Source organism: Natrix helvetica (assembly GCF_964273705.1).
Source record: "Natrix helvetica genome assembly, chromosome: 1".
Lineage (NCBI taxonomy): Eukaryota > Metazoa > Chordata > Lepidosauria > Squamata > Natricidae > Natrix > Natrix helvetica.
This window is the reverse complement of record NC_138548.1, coordinates 149,848,117-149,860,441: the sequence shown is the minus strand read 5'-3', so window position 1 is coordinate 149,860,441 and position 12,325 is coordinate 149,848,117. Positions and strand designations below refer to the sequence as shown.

Below are 12,325 nucleotides of genomic sequence, written 5' to 3'. Positions count from 1 at the left end.
CAAAAGGTCCTTATGACCAAATTCTAAAGTTCTGCATCCAGTCCCCACTGCAGTCACTTTACCAAATTTTGGCCACTTGGCGACCGAATGGGACACCTTGTCACGGCCAACTTGCCACAGTCAATTCTCCATAGCTAACTTACTGCAGCCAACTCTCCATAGCCAGGTTGCTGCTGGACAACTCACTGTGGGACAATTTAACAGTTCTATTTAATTATTTAAACTAAATAAAAAAGATTTTCATTTTCATTTTGCCATTCACATTTCATTCTGTCCCTTTTTCATTCTTTCTTTAATGATTCTATTTCACTATTTCTCTGATATTAGTGTAACTCTTGTTCTGCAGAGAGCTGTCCTGTAGCAAGTTGGCCATGGCAAGTTGTCCTGCAAGTTGCCCATGGTGAGATGTCATAGACCCCTTGGCAACTGGCCTCCAGTTATAGATGTTTGCTGTGCCCTATAGTCATGTGATCAGGATTTATGGCATTTTCGCCAGAAACCACTACTACTTCCAGTTTCCAGCAAAAAATATCCCATAGGGGAAAAATGGGTTTGCTTAATATCATCTGCAAAGCCATAAAATTAGGTCCGGTCACATGTTGACTTGCTTTATGACTATCATGACTTGTGACCATAATAGCAGGGTTCAATTACAGTTGTAAATCAAGGAGTAACTGCATAGTATAATATGCTACTTTATGATAGTAAAGGACAGGTCTTCATAGCAAACTAGCTATGATGTTAAGTTGATGAAAGATGCTTCAAGTTGTCATAATGTCCATTCTCTGTTCTTTAATATTGGAGTTGCAACATTGCATGTAAGTATATGAGTAGTGGAATTTGCACTGTACATTTTCTCATCCCCCCATGGATGGGCTCACTATCAAAGGAATCTATAGAAATTAGATTTGCATAATGACTACTACAGAATTTGGATGTTTTAATTAAATCTTGGTCTGCAGATCTGTCATACAGACTAAAACCAAAGAGAAAGAACAATATGAGGCATTAGCCACATATTGCAATATCAATTGAACAATTCACCTATATAGTATACAGATCTTAAATATAGAGCATGTACATTATGTCAGGTACAATAAAGAGTACCATCAGTTCAGTTTAACTGTACTCTTAATGTAAAAGCAAAAGATATTTAGCTGTATGTATATTTGCTACCTTGAAAAAAAGAGAAAGAAAATGTATGACATAATATTCCCAAATAATCGTATTTGGGACTAAGGCTAGTATAGGAAGTATGAATTCATTCTGATACCATCATAAAGTTGAGAATTCAAAATTAGTTACGAAGATCACTAAAATCACAAACTGTTAACATGTTGACTGTTTAAAATGAGAGAAGGCAAACATACCTTGATAAACACAAGCATTGACAAACCACAAGAAAATTATGACATTAAAAAAAAATTCTACAGTTCCTGTCTGAAGAAATTAAAAAACTAGAATTTCACTGACAATGTAACTGTTATTTGATTCAGGGGAAAAAAAATCCTAAACAGACAGTGGTGAAATGTTCTTTATACATCCGCAATGGATGCTTAAATTTTAAACTTAATTAAAAATGAATGAAGGATCTCTACGCAAGCATATGAAACTGTGTTTATGGGTTAAACATAGTATTCAATAGTGCTCTGTTCACTTTCCTCAAGTACATAAGGTGGCTGATAAATTACAGGGACTATATATCCTGTTTGCTTGGCACAAGTTGCTCAAATCCACATTCAACTAATTTGCATTGAGTCTTTCAATGAAACTACACATAGACAGCTGCACTTATATAGGGATGAATCACAGTAGCAGCATTTTAGAAACAGTGGAACCTTCTCCAAATTTATTATGTCTTTGCTTGCGGAGAAATAGAATGGAGGATAAGATAAGCCATCAAATAATTTTCCTGACTATATTACTCTGACTAGGCAGAATTTAATGTGGAGATGTGTTGTTTGTAAAAAACTATGGTGGTGACATTCGATCAAAATGCAATTATTGTTCAATAAAAAGGATGCAACATAATATCTATTGTGTTTAACACGTGAGCAGAGACATTTTTCTCTCACAGGTATAGGGGAAATAGGAGACGTTAGAAAAGTCACATGTTTTACAATTTATAGACCTGTAATTGCTGCTGCTTTTATTTTGTGTTTTTTTAAAAAAAATCTGCAAACAAACCTGTGAAGAAACCAAGTTCAGAAATTAAATGTGCAGTTACTCATTACTCTTTTTAATATGAGCACCTTGGAAATAGCTTTGTTTAAAAAAAAACATTAAAAAATATCCTGACATCCTGCTTTCTAAATTCCTTTAATGTCTGTGTAGTTTTCTAGCAATTTATTTTTAGAAATTAGCCCTTTGCTAATCAACTGTTATATATATATATATATATATATATATATATATATATATATATATATATATATATATATATATATATATATATATATATATATATATATATATATATTTCCTTTTGGCTTTTGTTCTTCACATCTTAGCAGCACTTTACTCTTCCATACCACTTAAAGAAAGTGAGGTCACTCCAGTCTGATTTCCACACCTAACAAGACTATCCTTTTACCAAACACCTTTTAAATCACCTTCATCTTTAGAATTCTAATACAACAAGACTCAAACACAACTTGCTCACAGTAGTAATGCACTGAACTCACAATCACCTAAGAGAACTATCATAAAAATATTCAGGGAACAAACAAAGGTATTGAAGGGAAATAGCATCAAAAGAATGGGCCGCAGAACACATTGCATGCTACATAAGAATCAGGTGTCAGATGATCATCCATAACTACAGAAGCCCAGGCATTTATTTTGTGTATCCTTGTTCTTCCCACCTTTGTTTTATCTCATGTTCTGTATGATTGAGAGAAAGTTATGATGGAAACCCATTCTGCTCTACAAAATGATCTTATCATGCATTTTATTTTTCCATATCCTGCAAAACATGCTACCTCCATATTATGGTGTTACTACATTCATGTTAGAAGCACCTATTATAGCGCTTCCAGGTTGAAGGGATTAGCCAGTGACATCACGATTGCCCTGGGAATGTTTGAGGAGCCTCCTCTCACGTCCTCGGTATTGTCCCACCTAAATGATGCCTATTTATCTACTTGCATTTGCATGCTTTCAAACTGCTGGGAGCTCATTTGACCAATCTCTCAATGATCTTCTGACTCAGCGTTCTAACCACATTTCTCTTTTGCTCCTGGGATAGTCTGAACATTATTTATTGTGGTTTACCAAAACAGCGATATGTTAAGTTTCTAAAACTGATGATTTTATAACATAAAAATAAATTCATTGCAAGAGTTTCCAGCAAATTATTTTGAGTACATTATTGTTCAATCTTTATTAAAATCAGCATTTTTAAATTACTTTGGCCACACTGCATCAATATTTATTTGATCAATTTCCAATGCGAAGTATATTCCAGCTGATGCCAAAAACACATTCTGGGAAACCACTATATATCAATATCTGATTTATTAGTTTTAAGACACAGTTTCCTAAGCACTACTGCCTTCTCCTACTGACTTGGAAGAATATTACTTTAGAGTAATACATGAACCAGAATGTGATTCTATGGTTCTATGGTTCAGCACAATCTCTTTTCCCTACATTGCCTTTGATTATTATCTAATGAAGAGTTTTAGCAGACACAGAGCTTTAATTTTTATGATTTCCTATAATAAAAGTATTTATCCAACAAACATTTTGGAACTTCTTAAAGGGCAAGTCCATTTTTTTGTGGGGTTGATTTACTAGTTATTTTTGGTGGTGAAATGTAAGAGATTTTATATGAAGTATAAAAATCTCAACTGTTAAATACCTTAACTAAGTATTTTTCCACTTATTTGTTACATCTTTTTCATCAGCATTTCTCGTATCAGTTTGTGTCTTCCTAATCTGGATCCCTCTGAACTTGAATGAAAACTACATTTTTCCTACTGCATTTTAATTTCATGTTTGGAAATCTAAGTAGTTTTTCCTTTGAATTTAGTCATGCAGTACCTGTTTTTCATCTCTATTGTTTACTATTGTTTTTTCTGTATAAAAATAAGGATAGACATGGATATCACATGATAAAAACTGCCTGAGATATGAAAGTCAATCATGAAGGATAAACTGGATTGCAATTTAAGTTTTATGTGGTTTTTTTAAAAAAAATATTTAATTTTATGACATTATTTATTGTTTTAACTGTCTTAGTACCTTAAAGAAAGAAGAGATTTTTTAAAATATCAAGTCAATAAAGGTGTCAAATGTATTCTGCAAAGTGTAAGGATATTTGTGAATCATACATTTATTAATGACCTAAGTGAAAATGATGAGATCCTCATAAAATAAAATTCTGCAATTCTGTAATAGACTTGCAAACTATGCACAGTAGTTATGTTAGCCTTGTGAAACTGCACTGTGAGAATAAACAATAAGCATTAAAATTCTCTTAATGTCAGCTACTTATTTTAGAACTTACAATGCATTTTATTTTTAGAGATATATAAAATATCTTTTACAAAGCAGATTACTCAAGAAATCTTATTGAGCATTGCTACTTAAACCAGTAAAAAAACCACATTCTACATTTTATGTTGCTTTTTACAATATTATTACGTATAACCCAAATCTTAAATGTATTCCTGATCCTAATTCTGCGATTAGTTTTTAAGAACATTTATTTAATATAAATGATTCAATAGAAAACTAGAAATGTTAACTGGATTATAATATTTACTCAGATTGAAAGAAATCAACAAATGCAGCTTGATCACTGATACTCTAGGCAGGATTCAACCATATAATAATCCACTTTCACTCAGCATTTTGTAATATTAATACCAACAATTCAACCTTCTAATTTTATAGTTTACAGAAACAGAACAGCAGGAAATTCACCTTCCTTACACTATAAGTCATACACATAAAGTGAGATTAAGGTAGGGAACAACTGTATGAATAACCACTATCAATCAAATTGTCCAGTCATAGGCAGCTTATTAAAAATTACAATTACATGGACATGCTTCTTTAAGTCCACTGTTATTCGATTTCATATTGATTCAATTATAATCATACAAGTCTAATTTTAATAACTGGTTATTTGCATGAAAGTAATTTTCCTTACCTTCATTATATGAAATCCCAGATCTTAAAAGTCTTGTCTACAAAAGGGATCATTTTCAGCATTTATTAGTTTAATCCAATCATATGTGGTACTCATGATAACCTAAAAAAAGATATAAATTAATTTAAAAACCATAATTAGTTACATACAGTTTTGATGACTTCTTCACTATAATAAATAATGAGCATGGTTTTTCCTTGAATGCAAATGTAAAATTACAGTAGTAGTATCTTTTCCAAAATGTAATATATAGCATAAATTCTAAACTATGCTCAGACAAAATGGCAAGTTACTTACATAACTTTAAAACTTTTAGGGATGTACAAAAATTGCTCTGTGGCATAATATCCAGAATATCTGAGTTTCTCCAGGATGTAACTAATCTTATTGGGACCATGCCAGCCATTTTTGGGCACTTAACCCAGGAAGTGGTACAACTTGAATTGTTTCTGGTTCAGAGGATTTATTTTGGGAAAATGGCTTACCACCCTTAGAAAAGGACAGTCAGGGACCGTTTGACATACTTCAGAAGCAAATGGATCTGTGTCACATTAATGAATTTTGTACATCCCTACAAAGTTGCAATTAACAGAGCCGTTGTACTAATCATTTTTCCTATATACATTGGGGCAAAAAAGTATTTAGTCAGCCACCAATTGTGCAAGTTCTCCCACCTAAAAAGATGAGAGAGGCCTGAAATTGGCATCATAGGTAGACCTCAACTATGAGAGACAAAATGAGAAAACAAATCCAGACAATCACATTGGCTGATTTGGAACGAATTTATTTGTAAATTATGGTGGAAAATAAGTATTTGGTCAATATCAAGAGTTCATCTCAATACTTTGTTATATATCCTTTGTTGGCAATGACAGAGGTCAAACGTTTCCTGTAAGTCTTCACAAGGTTGGCACACACTGTTGCTGGTATGTTGGCCCATTCCTCCATGCAGATCTCCTCTAGAGCAGAGATGTTTTGGGGCTGTCGCTGGGCAACACGGACTTTCAACTCCCTCCAAAGGTTTTCTATGGGGTTGAGATCTGGAGACTGGCTAGGCCACTCCAGGACCTTGAAATGCTTCTTACGAAGCCACTCCTTCGTTGCCCAGGAGGTATGTTTGGGATCATTGTCATGTTGAAAGACCCAGCCACGTTTCATCGTAAATGCCCTTGCTGATGGAAGGAGGTTTGCACTCAAAATCTCACGATACATGGCCCCATTCATTCTGTCCTGTACACGGATCAGTCGTCCTGGTCCCTTTGCAGAGAAACAGCCCCAAAGCATGATATTGCCACCCCCATGCTTCACAGTAGGTATGGTACTCAGCATTCTCTCTCCTCCATACACGACGAGTTGTGTTTCTACCAAACAGTTCTATTTTGGTTTCATCTGACCATATGACATTCTTCCAATCGTCTTCTGGATCATCCAAATGCTCTCTAATAAACTTCAGACGGGCCCAGACTTGTACTGGCTTAAGCAGGGGGACACGTCCCTGGCGGCGTAGTGTGTTACTGATAGTAACCTTTGTTACGTTGGTCCCAGCTCTCTGCAGGTCATTCACCAGGTCCCCTCGTGTGGTCCTGGGATTTTTGCTCACCATTCTTGTGATCATTTTGACCCCACGGGGTGAGATCTTATGTGGAGCCCCAGATCAAGGGAGATTATCAGTGGTCTTGTATGTCTTCCATTTTCTAATTATTGCTCCCACAGTTGATTTATTCACACCAAGCTGCTTGCCTATTGCAGATTCAGTCTTCCCAGCATGGTGCAGGTCTACAATTTTGTTTCTGGTGTCGACAGCACTTTGGTCTTCACCATAGTGGAGTTTGGAGTGTGACTGTTTGAGGTTGTGGACAGGTGTCTTTTATACAGATAACAAGTTCAAACAGGTGCCATTGATACAGGTAATGAGTGCAGGACAGAGGAGCCTCTTAAAGAAGAAGGTACAGGTCTGTGAGAGCCAGAAATCTTGTTTGTTTGTAGGTGACCAAATACTTATTTTCCACCATAATTTGCAAATGAATTCTTTCCAAATCAGCCAATGTGATTGTCTGGATTTGTTTTCTCATTTTGTCTCTCATAGTTGAGGTCTACCTATGATGACAATTACAGGCCTCTCACATCTTTTTAAGTAGGAGAACTTGCACAATTGGTGGCTGACTAAATACTTTTTTGCCCCACTGTATATTGTATTCAATTTCTTTCAAATTCTGCTTTCCTACCACTGCAGCTTTTCCACCTGATACTCCAAAGCCACTTCACTTATCAAATAAACCATCAGCATATAGAAGCAGTTCTCAACTTACAACAGTTCACTTAGGGACTGTTCAATGTTACAACGGAACTGAAAGTAGTGACTTCACACTTATGAACATAGTAGCATCCCCATGGTTACATGATCAAAATAGAAACACTTGGGAATTGACTCACATTTATGACCATTGCAATGTCCCAGGGTCATGTGATCTCTTTTTGCGACCTTCCAACCAGCAAAGTCAATGGGGAAACCAGATTCACTTAACAACTATGTTTCTAATTTAACAATTGCAGTGATTCAGTTAACAACTGTGGTGAAAAAAGTTGTAAAATGGGGCAAAATTAATTTAGCAATACAAATTTTGGGCTCAATTGTGGTCGTTAAATTGAAGACTACATATATATATATATATATATATATATATATATATATATATATATATATATATATATATATATATATATATATATATATATATATATATATATATATATATATATATGATGTGGACAATAAAATATAGGAAATAAAATATTAAATTAATTAGAGGAAACCATAATAAAATCACCATAATATGGAGCCATAGAATTGCAATGCGATGGATGTTATAATTCAATATTTAAAGAAGCTAACCATTTAACTCAGGGGTATCAAACTTGCGTTGTCACATGATGACAATGCAAGTTTGTCCCCCCCTTCGCTAAACAGGGGGTGGCCGTGGCCAGTGCCTGATGCATCTGGCCCTGGGCTGCAAGTTTGACACCCCAGATCCAACTGCTTCTGTTGGATCTGCGATTAGATCAGGTTAAGGGTATTGACAAAATTTCAGTGTTCCTCTGTATGTAACAGAAGCAACTTCCACTTATGCAACACTGTTAGTATTCAAAGATAGATTTATTTTGCATAGATTTTTAAAACTTAAAACTTTCCATCCAATAATTATCTCTCAATTTCCAGTTATTTAAAGGTAAGATATAAACTATACATTACTCAACATTTTGAATCTAAAGGTACTCTATTGATTCAAATATAATTCAATAATAAATCAATAAATCCTTAGTAGCTGTCTGAAAGTTAGAAATGGTGTCTCCAAAAATAATTTCATGCCACAAGAACTTACAAGAAATAATTTTGATAATAGATACTAAGATAATGCTGAAAAACAAGTTGAAACCAGTCAGAAATACTATGACTTTGTACCCTGATTACATCTTATTATCCTTTGACCAGATTATTTCTTTTTCCCCAAAAGAAAGGTAATTCCTTGAGAGAATGGTCAGAACAAAGCCTAAGAGGAAGGACCTTATAGATTCCCAAGTTTGAAGTCCAACAGACACAGGAATAATGGCAAAGGTCATGGTCTCATCACTACTACTTCACTTTTTTTGGGGTATTAATCTGCATAATATGTTATAAGAACAATAAAGAATATTTGTAGTTCAGGGTTGAAATGAGGGACCCTTGGTGCTCTCTGAGCTTGGCTGTTTTCTTGCAGATGTTTCATTACAGGCTAGCACTGATGATGTTAACTAGTTTGGGTAATGAAACATCTGCAAGAAAACGATCATTGGTACTTACCTGAAGGTTGATTCTAATGATGAGAGCGGGAGGTGCTACCATCGGCTATCGTCAATCCTGATTGGTCCATAGACTGAGATAAATTGTTGCAGCCATGCCTCTGCTCCTCTTGCCCAGTTCCTCGAGGTTGTAAGGAGAAAATCTGCAGAAAAATATCACAACCTTCTCTCTGTGTCACTACACTAAGTAGGGTGGGAGGTGGCACCTCCCGCTCTCATCATTAGAATCAATGTTCAGGTAAGTACCAATGATCGTTCTCAATGATATAGAGCGGGAGGTACTACCATTGGGATGTACCCAAGCTGCCGTCCCTAGGGAGGAAAACAAATTATGAATCTGTAGTAGCCACAGAGCCACCACCTGCTGCAACACTCTACGTCCGAAGGATGCTTCAGCAGACGCATAAGCGTCTAGTCGGTAGTGTCTAATAAAAGTAGGGGATGCCCAGGAAGCAGTCCTACAGATATCCCCAAAAGGTGCTTTAGTCGCCTGTGCCGCCATGGTAGCCGCACTGCGAGTAGAGTGTGTGGTAATACCCTGAGGTGGAACCCTGCCTTTTGTCTCATAAGCAAAAGAAATAGCTTTCCTCAACTATCTACCTATTGTATTTGAGGAAACCCAAGCTCCCTTCGTGAATGGCTGGAATGAGACAGAAGTGCCTCTGACCTGTGGAATGAAACCATGCGCTTGAGGTAAATCCTCAAAGCCCTCCGGACATCTAGCCTGTGCCAGAGACGTTCCCTAGCGTGAGTGGGAGTTGGGCAAAAATTGGGCAATATAATCTCCTGCGCCCTGTGAAATGGAGAATTAACTTTGGGCAGAAAAACCGGATCTAACTTTATCCTGATGGAAAATGCACAAATCGTTGCAAGAAGAAAGGGCCCCAAGCTCCGAAATGCGTCTAGCCAATGTAATGGCAATTAAAAATGTAACCTTCAGAGTCAGGAGCTCTAGAGTAACCACACGGATAGGCTCAAAAGGAGAATCTATCATAGCCTGCAGAACTAAGGGTAAATCCCACGTAGGAAACCTGTGTATAACTGGAGGTGAAAGATTGGCTGCTCCTTTCAAAAACCCCCTCACTAATGGGAGGTGAGACAAGGGAACCTGGCCTTCCCCTGGTAGAATAGTGGAAAGAGCAGCTGTCTGGCGTTGCAAGGTATTGTGAGCCAAACCCCTGTCCAAACCGACCTGTAAAAATTCTAACACTTGGGGCACTGAGGCGACCTCTGCAGAAATGGATGCCTCTGTACCACTTGACAAACGCCGCCCACATGGCATTGCAAATTCTAGTGGTGGATGGCCGCCTGGAAGCCTCCAGTGTGGAAATGACCTTATCAGAAACCTTGGCCCTGCCTAGCATGTTCCTTTCAAGTGCTAGGCGGTTAATTTGAGCCATTGGGGCTCCGGGTGTAACAATACTCCCTAGCACAGACAAATCTCCTCCCTGGGAATCTTCCAAGGAGGGGACACCGACAGTTGGATGAGATCTGCATACCACGGTCTCCTGGGCCAATCTGGTGCTAACAAGATTATCTCCACTTTCTCTGACACTACCCTCCTGATGGTCCCCAGAAGGAGAAGGAGGGGTGGAAAAGTGTATAGAAGGCCCCGTGGCCACCAGCATCTCAGAGCATCTGTGTCCTCGGCACCTCGCGTCTGAAATCTGGTCACAAATCTCGGCAACTGTGCATTTGCCGGTGTCGCAAATAGATTGACTATAGGCTTCCCGAACCTGCGACATATGCGTTTGAAAATGTCCAGATGAAGCTGCCACTCCCCGTGGTCCACTGTGGATCGGCTGAGCCAATCTGCCTGGTGGTTGGCAGTCCCAGAAATATGGTCCGCAGTGATCGAGATCACGTGTCTCTGCCCAAGAGATCAGTTTGTGTTCCTCTGTCCACAGAGCTTTGGAATGAGTCCCGCCCTGTTTGTTTACATGAGCCTTTGTGGCTATGTTGTCAGTGAGAAGTAACACATGCTTGTGCTGCAAATATCTCTGGAAGTGTCGTAAGGCTAGATGAGCCACTTTGAGCTCTAGTTAGTTTATGATGTGACAAGATCTGTGGATGATCACCGTCCCTGCGCCATCTTTGAGCTCATTAACACCCCCCAACCATAGAGACTTGCATCCGTAGTCACGGTTACCCTTGATACCTCTCTGAACTGTGACCCCCAGTTGAGCGCTGCGGAGAGCCACCATCTGAGTGACAGGCGGACCTGTGGAGATACTGGAATGGCCAAAGGTGAGTTGGTCATCATCTCTCTTTGATACGGAATTAGGGCCCGTTGTAAGGTCCTAGCATGGAAACGTGCCCAAGGGACTATTCCTATGCAAGATATCATAGTACCTAACAGGTGGGAAAAATCTAAAACCGGTACCACCCGCCTATCACATATCTTCCTTATCAACTGTTGTAATTTAGATCTTCGTTCTTGCGACAGAAAAACTACCCCTTCTCTGGAGTCAATTACTGCTCCTAAGTGTAATAACCTTGTGGATGGGGTGAGGTGACTCTTAGCAAAGTTGACCGAAATCTCCAGCTGCTGGGTGTGTATGATAGATTGGAGGTCTGCAACAGCGTGTTAGTAAGAATGGGCCTGAACAAGAACATCATCTAGATAAAATTGTAGCCGAATTGGTTTGGACTGAAGGTATGCTGTGACTGCAGCTAATACCTTGGTAAATGATCTAGGTGCGGAGGCCAGACCAAAATGTAAGGCTCTATATTGATAATGTAGACCCTATTGGGCGAACCTGAGATACCTGCGATGGGCTGGCAGGATAGGGATATTGAAATTGCCTCGGTAAGGTCTATGGATGCCATAAAGTCACCCTGCCTAGTACCCTGCAATATGGAATGTAGAGAGATCTTTTTAAAATGACGGTATGCAATATACCTATTCAGACGTTTCAGATCCAAAATCGCTCTCCACCACTCCGAGCTCTTTGGGACTATGAACAGGTTTGAATAAAAACCCTTCCTTGCTCCTGTGCTGGAACCAGTTCTATTACTTGAATTTCTAACAAGTGATAAGCTGCGAGTCTTATCAGATCACGTTTCACCGGTTTCTGGGAAGATGGGAAGGATCGAAAGAGATTCAGGTCTGAATTCCAGTCTGAAACCTTGCTGCACCGTGGCAAGAACCCACGCGTCTGTCTTCTTCTTGTCCTTGTTCTCGACCAAAATCGGGTCCAAGGACTTGCCAAAGAGCTTTCCGCCCGCATACGGTGCAGATATAACGTGGAACTTTGATTTGTTATTGACCTGCCAGTTCTTCAGCCACAGGAGGCGCCTGGATGCTACAGAGGCAGATAGTGCACGAGA

At 38.2% G+C, this 12,325-nt stretch overlaps 1 protein-coding gene across 2 annotated transcripts in view; it reads right to left on the bottom strand.

Annotated features, from left to right (window-relative positions):
- MBD5 (methyl-CpG binding domain protein 5) overlaps positions 1-12,325 on the bottom strand; it is a 162,877-nt gene that overhangs the window by 88,587 nt on the left and 61,965 nt on the right. For both annotated transcript variants that reach the window (XM_081962923.1, XM_081962924.1), the window contains exon 2: positions 5,159-5,260. The gene's annotated coding sequence lies outside the window, so the exon portion shown is untranslated. The remainder of the gene's footprint in view (positions 1-5,158; positions 5,261-12,325) is intronic.